Here is a 13,233-nt window from a genome sequence, read left to right as displayed (position 1 = left end):
ATTTCAGTCATGTCCGACTCTGTGTGATCCCATCCCTGGGATTCTCCAGGCAAGAACACTGGAGTGGGTTGCCATTTTCTTCTCCAATGCATAAAAGTGAAAAGTGAAAGTGAAGTCGCTCAGTCATGTCCGACTCTTCGCGACCCCATGGACTGCAGTCCACCAGGCTCCTCCGTCCATGGGATTTTCCCAGCAAGAGTACTGGAGTGGGGTGTCATTGCTTTCTCCATAGAAAAGTAAAGGGCTTATCAATAAGTTTCCGCAAATAATTAGATTATGTAGGCACAGTCTCCAATTTAAATCTGGTTGATTGAACTTCTAGTTTGCCTACACTTACACTGGATATGCTGCCACTCCCTGATCTGAGCCACTATTATATTTTATTTCAGATGGGAGATATATTGGCTGATAGCTTGAGAATGATTTAGTTTACCTTTGAATTCATTTGCATTTTCTCATTTTTTTACTGTGTTTTACAGTTTTTAAATTTTCATTTTTGTATATTCTTGCACTGTGTCAAAATTCTTAAACTTATCATTAATTTCTCCAGAATAATAGCGACTATTATTACTGTGTGTATTTCTAATATGTCCATCATCTGGACCTCTTGTAGACTTGTTTGTACTCTGTGTTGTCTCTTGGTTTGTTCTTTTCTGGCCCTTTTGTAGCACTGATCATTTTAAATCAATTACTATAGGTAATTTGAGGCTCCTAATGGATCTATCTGTAGAGGAATTTACTTTGGATGTACCAAAATGTTGTAAGATTGCTAACATCATATCATCAACATTAAAGTAATTCTGTCTATGGCCAAACCACCCTGAACGTGTCTGACCTTGTCTAAGTTGAAGCACCCAATCTGATGATGACAATAGTTGTATTTGGTAAAGGGCTTCCCTTGTGTGTAAAGAATCCCGTGGACAGAGGAACCTTTTGGGCTACAGTGGGATTCCCCAGGCAAGATTACTGGAGTGGGTTGCCATTCACTTCTCCTGTGGATCTTCCTGACCCAGGGATTAAGTCAGGTCTCCTGCATTGTGGGTGGATTCTTTCCCTGCTGAGCCACCAGGGAAGCCCTTCAACATGTTACACTTCCTCATATTAAATACAAAGGTGGTTGGTAAAAAATACTTATTTTACAATGCATGCAAAATCATTTAGAATAGACAAGCAATCTAGTGAAGATTATCACCAGAAATCTGTTCCAGTAAATTGACTAGGTGGAAAGGAAACCTAGGATTAATGTCTTTCAAAACACAAACTTCAAAATGATGGACTAACATGAAGCCATTAGAATTGTTGTCTAAACCTATTTACCAAATTAATTAATAGGCCCATTGTAAATCAATTGCCCAAATGTTCCTGGAATATACCAGACAATTTCTATCTCTGTGTTTCATCCATTTAATTTTATTTTTCCAAATTTTCTATACTCAATTCTATACTACTTCTGTTTTATTTTTTCATAACAGTCTCCCTCTTTTAGGAAAATTGTGAACAACAGTTTCGCTATGAGACTGGGATGTTTGACCAGATCTTGACTCCCTTTGAACTTCCATTGCCTCATGTTTAGAAAAAAAAGTATCACACAAAATTTACCTTCCTCTGAGTACTATTTAAAATTCTGAAGAAATAATGACTTGAAAATCTCTTTGAACATTTATTTACCTCAACACAAAGATAATGCTCTTTTATTATTAGATTTACCTCCTTTTCAAACTGACAGCAGTGTATCATTTTCTGAAATCTGTGTCTTGTTAAAAAGATTAGCACGTGACTATAAAAAAGTAAAGAATATCCACTTCTGCTGACATAAAGGTTGTGATGATTCTCAGCCATTTATAGTTTGAGCCATTGGAAAGCATAGAAATAAAAACCCACACATCCTGAATCAAAATTCTTCACAAGAAGAATAATTGGCTTCCTTCTTACATGCTGTAAAGAAATGAATTTTATGGAAAAATACTCACCAAGATTCACGATTTTGATCACTTTTACCAACCAACCTTGGATGAACTTAATGGAAGTTACTTAAAATTTAAATTTAGTATTTTCTGAAAATATACTGCCAGAAGTTAGACGTATATTTTTGTTTTATGTACAAATCTAGCAGTATATCTAAATTTTATTCTTTCTCTCTGCATTCCATATATATCCACTAACTTTTGTTCCTTTCTTTTCCTGTGAAGAGAGATCTAAGGCCTCATGTGATTTAAATAATGAGGCTTTTATAGCTTTTGAGGGACTTCCCTGATGGCGCTAGTGGTAAAGAACCCACTTGCCAGTGCAGGAGACATAAGAGACACAGGTTCGATTCCTGAGTCAGGAAGATCCCCTGGAGGAAAGAGTGGCAACCCACTCCAGTATTCTTGCCTAGAGAATCCCAAGGACAGAGGAGGAGCCTGGCAGGCTATCGTCCATAGGGTCACAAAGAATTAGACATGACTGAAATGATTTAGCACATGGCACACAACTTTTGAGATGCTTATTCATACTGATTCATATAAAAAGGTTAGAAGAAATCTAAATAACAAAAATTTTATCTCAGATTCTTCAATCTTTATTGTCCCAAAGTTTTCATTATAAAACAAATAAATCTTTTACATTTATAAATCCAATAAGCAGTAAAAGAAACTCCTGGTCAATAATTGACTAATAATAATGATAACAATACTGTATATGGATATACCAGAATAAGTGTGTTTATTTATATGTATGTTAGTTGCTCAGTCATGTCTGACTCTTGGTGACCCTGTGGACGGTAGCGCACAAGGCTCCTTTATTTATTTACTTAAGATAATTAAATAATGTTGAATTATGAAGCATATTTAATAATTGGGTGAGTTCCATCACCAGTGCAGCTATGCGATTTAAAGTTTAGGTCTATTACTTATTTTTACATTATGCAAGAACCAATTTCTAAGTGAGGCCAAGTGGTCTACAGATGGGTGAACAAGTTTTTGAGATCACAAAAAGGGTTGTTTCTTATGAGATTTAAGAGTTGACATTTTTCAAAAATATGTGTATATTCTATAAGTTAATGTCTAGAAGCCAGATCCGCAGATTGGCCAAAAATAAAGATAGCTTGGGTAGCAGGATCTTGGTCCACAGCCCAAGGTAGGGGAACCCCAGACTCCATAACCCAGGGGTCTGAAGCCACTGGATCCACAACCCAGGGAGGAGCAGCCTTTGGATCCAGGGTTCAGGGGGCAGTCCTTGCTGGACCTGAAGCCCAGAGACCCAGGGAGAGTCGTCTGGCAGGGACTGAAGAACGTGGAGGTCCTCGGGCGGGAGCAGGACGTCTGGCAGGGACTGGACACCACAGTCCGGGTTCTGCTGGGCTCACAGCGGGTCTCCTGGCTGTAGAGAGAGGAGTCCAGCTGGCAGGGGCTGGGAGAGCAGAGGTCAGCCCTGTAGACCAGGTTGCTGGGGAAGGAGGGGCCACGGGAGGCGCCTGAGGAGCGCAGGTGGTTCCGGAGGGAGCGGGAGGAGAAGTTTCCAGAGCAGCAGTTGTAGGACACATTGACAGGAGATGCAAGGACAGTTTCTACCTCCTGGACGGTGGCATTTATACACTCTTAGCAATAGGTATTAACAACTGCGAGGTCATCATTTCCACATTTCTACCCCCTCATTTGCATGATGTTCTCTCAATCATCATTTCTCTAAGAGCGGCAGCCTACTTTCCTACACATTGTAGTTATGCGTGCTGTAATAATTTTCATTACAACACAAAGCCAGTAAACTACTCATGTCACGAAGGTATGTCCCTTTTGTATTCATGACCACCCCATTGTGGTCTGTGTAGCCTGGTGGGCTACAGTTCACGGGATCGCAAAGAGTCGGAAATGTTTGAAGCTATTAACACACACACACAAAGATAAAGGACTTTCTTCAGGTACAAAGAAAATATTACCAGGGAGCAACATGGAAATGTAAGAAGAAATGTGAATGTATAGATAAACACAAATTATGTTTCAGTAAAAACTTTATAAATCAATAATTGAAAAGATTTTTGGTTTTAAAAAATATATATAGCATTAAAATGCATGAGGACAACAATATCAAAAAAGAGAACAATTGGAATAAGGTTTTCCAAAGTTTTAGCATGATTGTGGAATTATTAAAATAATAATTTATGTTAACAAGAAGTAAATAAGGAAGGTACATTGAAATTTCTAAAAGAAATCTAAAATCAGTAAAACACCACAGATATTACATTAAAAATGGGAAATGATAATATTAAAAGTTTTGCTAATCAAGAAAAGGAAAAAAGTAATATAAAAGATTAAATAATAAAACAATTCTAAAATTTTAGATATATAATTTTATATGTACATATACATATGTGCATATTCAGTCAGTCCTGTCAGATTCTTTGTGACCACATGGACTGCAGCCCTCCAGGCTCCTGGGTCCATGGAACTTTTCTAGGCATGAATACTGGAATAGGTTGCTATTTCCTGTGCTTAATCACTTAGTCATGTCCAACTCTTTGCAACTCCATGGATTGTAGCCCACCAGACCCTTCTGTCCATGAGGATTCTCCAGGCAAGAATACTGGAATGGGTTGCCGTGCCCTCCTCCAGGGGATCTTCCCAGCCCAGGGATAGAACCCGAGTCTCCTACATCTCCTGCACTGGCAGGTGCATTCTTTACACTTTGCCCCCGGGGAAGCCCCATATGTGCATATATTTAGACATATCTTTATCCATATATCAATATGACACATAAAAGGAAAAAGAGTCTAATACAAAGGTTCAGATTCAATTTTGAAAGAATACCACAATATTCTGCTTTCAAGAGTAATCAATAAAAAAAAGCATACAGAAAGAAAGAAATGATATAAATTATCTAAAAAACAAAAGGGAACTATTAATTTATTAATCTCAGTCATAGAAACTTAATTGATGATAAAGAGGAATGATTATAATTTTTAAAAAGGTGTGAGTTTTCTCCATGGATATCACACTCAAAATGCTTAAGGATATGAAAAAGGAAGACAAAAACTAGTTAGAGTGTAGAACACTTGACCAACACATTTAAGAGAACTGATCAAATCAAAGGGTGGATGCATTACACTCAAGTTCAACAAGCACATTCATTTGAAGCACACAGGGAGTTTAACTGAAAATACTCTAATCATAAAGCAAACCTCCACCAACTCACATGATTATAATAACTCTTAGTATTGCTCTTGTCATCGGGGAAATAATTATAAGGCTGTGAAACATGATAGCTAGAAAAGAAAATCGCTAAATGTCTATTTGAAAGTACACTTGTAAATAATCTGTCTTGGTTCTTTTCAGCTGCTATTACAGATTATCATGGAATGGATGCTTTATCAAAACATTGATTTCTTATGTTCTGGAGGCTAAGAAGTTCAAGTTCAAGGCACCATGAGATGTCTGAATGTCTGATGAGACCCTTTCCTTGATGACCATCTTTGCACTGTAACCTCAATATCAGAAGAACCAGGAGTTCTCTGCGGTTTCTTCTTTCAAGGGCACTAATCCTATTCAAAAGATTCCCATCTCTGATAACCACTGTGTTCAGAATTAAAAGTTAGCATTTAGGTTTTGGGGGCAAATGACAGTTCAAGACATTGTGTAACCTATGATTCAAAGAAAATATATCAATATGGACAATAGAAAATTCCTTGATCAGAATGACATTGAAGATAAAACACTAAAACTTAACAGGTTTTGGCCAATTCAGTTCTTTGAGAGTATTTTATATACTAAATGGGTATGTTTGAAAAGAAGAAAGGCTGAAGATCAAGAAGTTAGAATAAGGAATAACAAATCAAGACAAAAGAAAACAAAAAGAAGAAACAAATTAAAGGTAGAAATCAATATAAGAGTAAAAAATTATTTGTGTAGAATATAACCAGGTCCAAAGTTGGTTCTTCAAAATTAATAACAAGAGTAGCATTCAAATTGAAAAAGAAACATTATACAAGACTCCTACAAGAGAGAGCAAAGTGAGGAAATAACTGTTCCAAATGTAAATAACTCTTTTGCACATCTTTTATTTTCAGATATCCCAAATTAGAATTTCAATCTTATTCTTTCCTGCCAACCAAGCAGGGAAAATTTTCCGCTTAGTAATATCTTGTGCGTCTATATTTTCCATTTCCTTTTATTGCCAAACTTTCTCTTTTTTTCCCAAAGTAGCTTTGATGGAACAAATTCAGAGTTGATGAATGAAGAGCAAGGTCATTCTCAAACAAAACCTTGAAGTAAGTGCATTTTCCTTAGGAACTATTTCTTCTGTAAGAATATATTTTACCACACTAATGCATAAGTCCAATAGTTCCCTGCATTTTCTCCCCTCTAGCCATTCCTTAATAATAAGATATAAGTAGCAAATATTTCAGTGAAACTGCTAACTCTCAGCAGTTACTGAATGGAGATCACATGTTATATTGGTACAAATTATGTTTCTGAAGATAGGTTTTTTTTTTTCCCTAAAGGATATTTATTTATCCATATTTTAAAATATTGAAGAGTTTTAAATTAAAATGTTGGTTCCAAATTATGGAAATAATGGCCTCTAAAAATTGTTTTCATATCTGATTTCTATTTTTTTTCAAATTTGTGGTTTATGGGACCATTATATTGTGTAGATCCAATTTTTTCAGCTCAATTGTTTAAAAGACAAAAACTCCCTGGTGTTTCAGCTGATAAATAATCTGCCTGCAATGCTGGAGACCCAGGTTCAATCCCTTAGTTGGGAAGATCCCCTGGAGAAAGGAACAACTACCTACTCCAGTATTCTGGCCTGGCGAATTCCAAGGGCTGTACAGTCCATGGGGTCGCAAAGAGTTGAACACAACTGAGTGACTTTCACCTAACTTACTAGCCATCCAGAGTATTCAACTTTGATTAATCATCTTAATAAGTAGGCAGGTATCATAAGTCATGACTTGGAGTATTAAGATTGATGCCACCAGATGGTGTCTTGTACACTTATTATCTAGAAAATTATTACTGTTGTTCAGTCACTAAGTCAGGCCCAACTCTTTGCAACTCCATGGGCAGTGGCACTCCAGGATTCTCTGTCCTTCAGTATTTCCTGGAGTTTTCTCAGACTCATGTCCATTGAGTCGGTGATGCCATCCAACCATCTCATCCTCTGTCATCCTCTTCTCCACCTGCCCTCAATCTTTTCCATCATCAAGGTTTTTCCCAATGAGTCAGCTCTTCACATCAGGTGGCCAAATTATTGGAGTTTCAGCTTCAGCATCAGTCCTTCCAATGAATACTCAGGGTTTATTTCCTTTGAATTGGTTGGTTTGATCTCCTTGTGGTCCTAGGGCCTCTCAAGGGTCCTCTCTAGCATCACAATTCAAAAGCATCAGTTCTTCAAAGCTCAGCCTTCTACATGGTTCAACTCTCACATCCATACATGACTACTGGAAAAGCCATAGCTTTGACTATATGGACATTTGTCGGCACAGTGATGTCTCTGCTTTTTAACATGTTGCCTAGGTTTGTCACAGATTTTCTTCCAAGGAGAAAGTGTCTTTTAATTTCATAGGTGCAGTCATTGTCCACAGTGATTTTGAAGCCCAAGAATATGAAATATGATGCTGTTTCCAATTTTTCCCCATCTATTTGCCATAAAGTGATAGGACCTGATGCCATCATCTTCATTTTTTGAATGCTGAGTTTTAAACCAGCTTTTGCACTCTCCTCTTTCACCCTCATCAAGAGACTCTAGTTCCTCTTTGCTTTCTGCAGTTAGAGTGATATCATATGCATATCTGAGGCTGTTGATATTTCTTCTGGAAATCTTGATTCCAGCTTGTGCTTCATCCAGCCTGGCATTTTGCATAATGTACTCTGAATATAGGGCTTCCCTTGTGGCTCAGCTGGTAAAGAATCTGCCTGCACTGCAGGAGACCTGGGTTCAATCCCTGGGTTGGGGAGATCCCCTGAGGAAGGGAAAGGCTACCCACTCCAGTATTCTTGCCTGGAGAATTCCATGGACTCTCTAGGCCATGGGGGTCACAAAGAGTCTGACACAAGCGATGAACTTTCACTCACTTCACTCTGCATTTAGGTTAAATAAGCAGGGTGACAATATACAGCCTTGATAGAGTCCTTTCCCAATTTTAAACCAGTCTGTTGTTCCATGTCCAGTTCTAGAGAATATTTCTATTATATATATTTACCCAGTGGAGACTAGGAGTCATTTTGCATCCCACAAAATGGTAAGTAGTCACTGGTCAGGCTACCAGAACTAAGAAAGAATCTTTAGAATGGGAAAACAATTCAACCCATATCTTAATGTCATTTTCTTCCATTGGCAAACAAATGTGTTTTCCTTCCTCACTAATAGTCAACTCAGTCTATGCATTCAGCCAGTCTGCTGGTGAGACATTTTCTCAGTCTTTTGTTGCCTGCAGTTCTCTTCAGTTTTGAAGCACATATTTTCTGTTCCTGGTTTTCAGATATGAAATCTTCATTTTGTCCTACTTTCTAATATTTCAGTCAATTTTCTCTTAAAATAATTTATATTTCAGTCCTATTGTTACTTTTTGAAGGTAACCAGCTTTCTTCCCCACATAACTTAGAAATATTTTTCTTGTCACTGATTTAGGTGTGTGTAGGTGTATTCTCTGTATTTTTCCAAATTTCAGTTGGCAACACTTATTTGAATTTGTTTGAGAAAATTCATAGCATTTTATCCCTGGATATATTTCCTTCTCCATTCTCTCTATTTTCTATTTTAGAACTTCAAACACAAATATGCTAAATCTTTTCACTATGATCCATATCTTCTTAAACTTTGTTCTCTATTTTTTATCTCCTCTTTTCTCTGTGCATTAGTTTAGATAAATGATTCTCAATCAGAAGATAATTTCCTTTTAGTCCACTAGGGATTATCTGACAATATCTGGAGAGACAATTTTGTTTGCAATGGCTCAGGAATTCTCTGATCTGCTTTAGGTATCCATTGCTTCTTTTTAAAAATAGCTTGAATTTTAAATATATATCTTTGCCATAAATCTATTCAAGGAGCTAAACATACATTGAATATGTCATTCTTTGAACATTGATTAAAGCACTATTTAGGGATAATGTCTTTTTGTGTTGGTGTGCTCCGGTTCAGTCATGTCTGGTTCTTTGTGACCCCATGGACTGTAGCCCTCTGTAGCCAGGCTCCTCTGTCAATGAGAATTTCCAGGCAACAATACTGGAGTGGGTCACCATTGCCTGCTCCACAGGATCTCCCTGACTCAGGGATTCAAGCCACATCTCCTGTGCAAACCACTTTCATTACTCAAAAATCTATTTATCTTGATCTCTTAAGGTTTCATTAAATACTTGACCTGTAAACACTGAGCATGTTACCTAAATAAATAAATAAGTAAACAAGGAGTGTCTCCAACTTTATCTTGAGATCAGAATGAAATAGTCAAATTGGCTGATATAAAGGCTTTTGTTTTCATTTAAATTTCATTTGGGCTTTAAGAAAGCACTGATGTGAAATTGCAGGCTGTATCTGTGATTCTGAAGCTGTATCCTTCCCACTAAAATCATTGTCTATATCTTCTCATACATATGAAAAAGTGAATTAAATTAGAAATTCAGCATTAGAAATATGAATCTGGTCAATTTTAACAAATATTTGGTAAACTCAGAATTTATTCAGTGTTCATGTGGACCTTTAAATTGGTCTTTTCTCTAGTTTTTCATTCATTTTTTACACTAGCCAAATAAATCTAACAAGGTAAATCTATTCATGAAATTCCCCTTGAATCTGTCAGCTTCACAATTATATTCCCTCTGTCCATATAGATAAGACTCATATTCTTTGATAGAATCAAAATTTATCCTGATTCTGAGAGTTTTATTCAATAAAGCTCCAGAACTTCAAAACATGAATATTTAGTAACTGTAGTCTGAATGAGAAAAATATCCATTGTTCAAAGAAATTAGATCAAATCTACAACTTTTTTGTTGTTGTTTTTGTTGTTTAGTCACTAAGTCACGTTCAACACTTTGTCAACCCCATGGACTGTAGCCTGCCACGCTCCTTTGTCCATGGGATTTCCCAGGCAAGAATATGGGAGTAGGTTGCCATTTCCTTCTGTAGGGAATCTTCCTGATCCAGGAATCAAATTCGAGTCTCCTCCGACTCCTGCATTGCCAGGCAAAATATTTACCACTAAGCCCCCAGGATATACCCTACAACAATTTAGGCTTCCAAAATGTCTTCCACAAGTATGTTGAGCTTTTGCTTAGCTGATAAATCAAATCAGCACAAATTCTGGTCAAAATGTATAAACAATAACATAAAAATATTTCATTACCAGGATGAATTAATTTATAGGTTATAATCTTTAACTTTGTATCCATTTGGGGCAGAAAGTAAATTAACATAAATTCCATTAGGAATGTTGATATTATACTTATTTGGGGGCTTATGTCTTTAGATTCATAGGATTCAGAAATCAGTCTGTTAGCCTGCATTTGACAGAAAGGGATGGAGTAAGGCATTGGTGACCAAGGAGGAAGAAGATAGGTGTCAATGGGAATAATGAGCACGATGGAACTAGAGCAGGCAGTTTGATGAATTGACTCAGAAAGTGCAGAACTCAACAAATTGACCAGTAGAAGGCAAATAGATAGATAGGTTGGTTGCAAAATAGCTAGAGGCTCCTGGAAGACAAGTATGTTGGATGGCAGAACCTGGGTACAAAGTCCAAAGTAGGGAAGTCCCAGACTCCATACATCAGGGCTCTGAAGCCAAGGGATCCACAGCCCAGGAAGTAGTAGCTCTGGATCCAGAACTCAAGGACCTAAACCCCAGAGACCCAGGGTCCTGATGGGCTCACAACAGGTCTCCTGGCTGTAGAGAGAGGAGCCCAGCTGGCAGGAGCTGGGAGAGCAGAGGTCAGTGCTGTAGACCAGGTTGCTGGGGAAGGAGGAGCCACAGGAGTGAGAGAATCAATTCTTAGGCAGGTTGATAAAATGTCCGGGGTTCCCGAGGAGGAGAGAGGGATCTGGGGCTTTCGATAGGGGTCTGGAATTCTCAAGGAGGAGGAAAGCACAAACTTTCTTTCTTTTTTTTTTTTCTCTCTACATTCCTTAGTCTGAGTTGCATAAAATGGCTTTTTTCTTTAAGCCCAGAACTGATGATTATACAACAAACAACTCAGCTTAAACTCTGTGCTAACGATTCAATTCAGTTCAATTCAGTTCAGTCGCTCTGTCGTGTCCGACTCTTTCTGACCCCATGAACCGCAGCACGTCACGCCTCCCTGCCCATCACCAACTCCTGGAGTGCACCCAAACCCATGTCCATTGAGTCAGTGATGCCATCCAGCCATGTCATCCTCTGCCATCCCCTTCTTCCGCCTTCAATCTTTCCCAGCATCAGAGTCCTTTCAAATGAGTCAGTTCTTCGCATCAGGTGGCCAAAGTATTGGAGTTTCAGCTTCACTACAAGTCCTTCCAATGAACATTCAGGACTGATTTCCTTTAGGATGGACTGGTTGGATCTCCTTGCAGTCCAAGGGACTCTCAAGAGTCTTCTCTAACACCACAGTTCAAAAGCATCAATTCTTTGGCACTCAGCTTTCTTTATAGTCCAATTCTCACATCCTTACGTGATTATTGGATAAACCATAGCCTTTGTTGGCAAAGTAATGTCTCTGCTTTTTAATATGCTGTCTAGATTGGTCATAACATTCCAAGGAGTAAGCATCTTTTAATTTCATGGCTGCAGTCAACATTTGCAGTGATTTTGCAGCCCCCCCCCCAAAAAAAAGGTCTGTCACTGTTTCCATTGTTTCCCCATCTATTTGCCATGAAGTGATGGAACCAGATGCCATGATCTTGGTTTTCTGAATGTTGAATTTTAAGCCAACTTTTTCACTCTCCTCTTTCAATTACTAGGGGTTATATAATAACAGTGTATCCTGCTTGAGGAGAGTTTCTCTTTCCTGAAAACCTTCTGACTAATCGAGATACCTTAGAATGTAAATTATGGGAGTGGGTCTGGTAGGATCTTTCTATTGTTAAATTCTAATCCTGTTACCTTGAAATGTAAATTGAGGGAGTGGGTCTGGTAAAATTTTTACAACCTTGAGACGTTCTTTTGGTTTATTGCAACTAATATATAACTAATTTAAATATAAATTTAAAATATATTTAAAATATATTAACTAATTTAAAAAGTACATAACTCCCTTCCTAACACTAGTGAGGGGGCACTCTCCATCCTCCTTCTGATGTCTGTGTCAGAAGCTTTCGCTGTCCCTTTTACTTTAATAAAACTCTGCTACACAAAAGCTCTTTAGTGATCAAGCCTGGGCCCTGGTCCCAAAGCTAAATCTTCTTTGGAGACCAAGAATACGACACTGTTCACTGTAAGCTATCAGGAGAAACCTAGGTAGCATCAGTAGACCCAAGGGAGTTTGCGGAGAAGTTTGCAGAGCAGCAGTTATAAGACATAATGCTGGGAGGTGTGAGTTCAGCAGAATTACACTGAAAATATTCTGAGGTCTAAGGTCATCTTGTGGACTAGGTAATTATACCCTTCTTTTCAGTTGGAATGGCACAGGACTAGTGCAATCCTCTCCCATTTGCACCCCTCTTCTGCATGTGTGTAATTCATTAAAAATGTGTTGTTCTGTAATCTGTAATTACATGTAAATTACTAGCTTCCTACCTACTGTATTTATTGATGCCAAGATTTCAGTTCAGTTCAGTTCAGTCACTCAGTCGTGTCCAACTCTTTGTGACCCCATGAACCGCAGTACACCAGGCCTCTCTGTCCATCACCAACTCCCGGAGTTTACACAAACTCATGTCCATTGAGTTGGTGATGCCATCCAACCATCTCATCCTCTGTCGTCCCCTTCTCCTCCTGCCTTCAATCCCTCCCAGCATCAGGGTTTTTTCAAACGAGTCAGTTCTTCACTTCAGGTGGCCAACAATTGGAGTTTCAGCTTCAACATTAGTCATTCCAATGAACACCCAGGACTGATCTCCTTTAGGATGGACTGGTTGGATCTCCTTGCAGTCCATGGGACTCTCAAGAGTCTTCTCCAACACCACAGTTCAAAAGTGTCAATTCTTCAGCGCTCAGCTTTCTTTATAATCCAACTCTCACATCCATACATGACTACTGGAGAATGATGACTACTGCCATGATTTATTATATTTCAAAGCTAATGACTATTCCTATACAGAAATTCTAGCACAATTTGTCAGT

The sequence above is a fragment of the Muntiacus reevesi genome, chromosome 21 (assembly GCF_963930625.1).
Source record: "Muntiacus reevesi chromosome 21, mMunRee1.1, whole genome shotgun sequence".
NCBI lineage: Eukaryota > Metazoa > Chordata > Mammalia > Artiodactyla > Cervidae > Muntiacus > Muntiacus reevesi.
The sequence above is the reverse complement of the archived record's forward strand: the minus strand, read 5'-3'. Positions refer to the sequence as shown.